The sequence below is a fragment of the Limulus polyphemus genome, unplaced genomic scaffold, assembly GCF_000517525.1.
Source record: "Limulus polyphemus unplaced genomic scaffold, Limulus_polyphemus-2.1.2 Scaffold7527, whole genome shotgun sequence".
Taxonomy (NCBI): Eukaryota; Metazoa; Arthropoda; class Merostomata; order Xiphosura; family Limulidae; genus Limulus; species Limulus polyphemus.
Window position 1 is genome coordinate 35,328 of NW_013673137.1, and position 3,216 is coordinate 38,543.

A 3,216-nucleotide genomic window follows, 5' to 3' on the forward strand; every position below is an offset into this window, starting at 1 on the left:
CTTTTCCAACAATTCAATGTCTTTCTTGAGGAAATGAGCCCAAATCTGTATACAGTACTCTAAATGAGTCCTTACAAGTGATCTATACAGTGCAACAATAATATCCCTTGTCTTGTATTCAATATTTCTATAGATGCTACACAAAATCCTATTAGCCCTACTGTTAGCTACAATAGACTGTTCAGATGATTTAAATGATTTTTCGATCACAACATCAAGATCTTTTTGTTCAACCACAATATTTAAGGTATTCCCATTTAAATTGTAACAATAATTTGAATTGTGAAAACCTACATGCAGCATCTTACATTTTGGATAGTTAAACATCATTTGCCACATATTGGGCCATTGCATCAAATGATCTAAATCTCCCTGTAAGTCTGCAGCATCTTTGATACAGTTAGCCACCACAAAAATCTTAATGTCACCTGCAAACTTCAAAATTTTGATAGTCATTCCAAAGTGAACATCATTAGTAAAAACCACAAACACCAGAGGACCCAGCACAGAGCCCTGAGGCACACCACTTGTAACAGTGATCTGGTCAGATCTAACTCCATTTATTACTGCTCTCCATTTTCTACTCTCCAGCCAATTTTATATCCAATTTAATAACATTTCCCCTACACCTACAGATTTAATTTTTGTAAAAAGTATTTTGTGAGGTACCTTATCACATTTTCTGAAAATGAAGGCTATGTTTAACTGTAGGTTTAACTTCACAAACGTTTCAACATGAATGTTATAACTAATCCTAATAAAACTTACTTGTAAAATTTCCTAACTAATTAGTGAATAAGATTAACTTCAACAATAAACAGATACACTAACTCTCACCATCTGATTACCACAAACACTGAACTGAATATCTCACTGATTCACACAGTAATACACTAATTTACACAGTCATTTTTATATCATTACTCATTTTCTCCTTACTATAGAAAACTTCTTTACTTTCATAAATTTTCTATATTACATCATAACATGCTTCCTCTACCAACAAACATTTAAATTAAAATATTGCTCACAACATTACATTTTAACTTAGAAACATGGTCCATGTCATCAAATATATATAACTTGAACTCAACATAATCAGTTGAAACATATAATAAATACATGAAAAAGTTCTAATTTCACTGAATCTCAATTATTTTAATGCAATACATCTAACTTACAAAAATCACATAATGTAATATTTCTCTATCCTCTGCATACCTGACTGATAAGCCTACACAGTCTTCATGTAATCATAAGCCCAGTAACAATTTAGGTCACTCCCATCTATTAAAATAACCTACTGCACAAGTTGAGGACTTACTCTAGGATCACAATAAAACATATCAATGAGATCCCAAAGTAAAATTTGAAGCTCTAATCATCATGCAGATGATGGCAATCTCTGCTGGAAGGCAGACAAATGTAAAATGTCAATGAATATAATTATGAACTTCAGTAAAATTAAGTTATAAACACTGATAAAGTTATGCAATACTGCAAAGTTACAGATCTTCACTCACATGCATTTTTTGAAGGTTTAACTACAAGAAACTTAGCCCTGACCAAATGATAGGAACTCTCTACTGTACAAATGCAGTGACGATCGTAACATCAAAAACACAGGAAACAACCTAAATCCAAATATTGTTAACTACCACTAAACCAAATAATTACAATTTTGTTCATGGAAAAGGCTTAATTAGATCACAGTGTGAACTCCCCACTCTGGTGTTAACTACTAAAAAAACAAAATCACTTGCTCTGTAAATTGTGTAATGTAACATTTGTGATATTCCTCATTGCAAAATCAATAAGCAAGAAAGTAAATGGAGAATCGTATTTAGAAACCAATGGACAGATGCCACAGTACTGAATAACTGAGCTTCAACACTAAGGTTGAAATGACTGATATTTAGGGGGGGGTATTTGAATGTGGTTTCACAACTTCAGCATGGGAGGGTGTCCTAATAATTTCCAACAGGAAAGTATTTTATTATTCGTTTCTAACCACTTGTTCTAGACATAACTAAGTTTACAATGGGAGGGGGGCGAGAACATAATAATTGTAGTTCACTTTAACCTTTTACTTTTTGTGTATTCCCAACACATGTCCGACAAATGCAATGAATATGCTTGCTGTCGCAATGTTATGAGAAATTTTACTTACAGTGAAGTTACATTTATATTGATGAAACGAGAAAATTTTGATTGTATAGCTAATTACTAAGAATAAGATTACGCCAATAAAGAAGTGATAAAAAAATGTGATAATTAATCACTATTTATTGTCAACTGATCAAAAAATAAATCTTACTTAAAAGTTAAATAGTGTCTGCAATCCATACATCTAACAGTAACAGTCAGAGACGCCTAGCGCTACGGTTTCAATTTTTGATGATACAAGCATTAAGTAGATAAAACATATTTAAATGCATCAAGTCATTTCATAACATTTCCAAATGTACAAAACAACATGAAAAAATATTTTTAATTCTTAATTTTACTAGTTTTAACTCTGGCGGTCTTGACTCGCACTACGAGTCGTAGCCCTTACAATTACTACAGTCGGAATATCAAAGAGTGAAACGCTGCATGCTGAACTTGACTTGTTGTACTATTTTTTCTAAAAGCGCCTCAAAGCCAACTCTTATTATTAACATCTAGTTTGATTTCTTTAATCACAAGAGTTTATTTTATTCTGACATCTTCTTAGTCGTTTTGGTCAGTAGTTTCATTACATTCCTAATTCATATAATTAGTTATATGTCGGAAATTACCAACACTAATCTTATGGACCTCTGTAAAACGCTGTTCTATACTATATGGTATTTGATCCTACATACACTACCAAAACGACAACAAATATTTCAATAAACAACTTAAATGCGTCGAAGTTTATATGTGAATACTGTCTTTTATCTTCAGAAAGTTCTCAATACAAATGTTAAGGTCACAAACAATGAAATTTGCAGAAAGTTTAATTTCTAGAAATTTATTAATATTTTTACAGTATTGTTGCGTGTGCGAGTCACGTGACTACTGTGACGCAACGTTTCTAGAACTATCATGTATTTTGGCGAATGCTCTAGTAATTACTAGATATAGGGTACGCTGGTATATATAAGAGGGGACAACGTGACGCGGGAGAGTAATGTGTGTATGGGGAGTGAGTAATTGAACTGCAGTCACAGGGTATTGTTGAAGTTAACGTTC

At 32.4% G+C, this 3,216-nt stretch overlaps 1 protein-coding gene across 5 annotated transcripts in view; it reads right to left on the reverse strand.

Annotated features, from left to right (window-relative positions):
* LOC111089831 overlaps positions 1-2,367 on the reverse strand; it is a 35,722-nt gene extending 33,355 nt beyond the window's left edge. Inside the window, exon 1 of one of the 5 annotated variants that reach the window (XM_022402986.1) lies at positions 1,222-2,048. The gene's annotated coding sequence lies outside the window, so the exon portion shown is untranslated. Of the gene's footprint in view, positions 1-1,221; positions 2,051-2,090; positions 2,110-2,317 lie in introns of those variants that run through there. The other 4 variants (XM_022402982.1, XM_022402985.1, XM_022402984.1 and 1 more) reach the window with 4 other exon arrangements.
* Between the last annotated feature and the right edge of the window lie 849 nt (positions 2,368-3,216).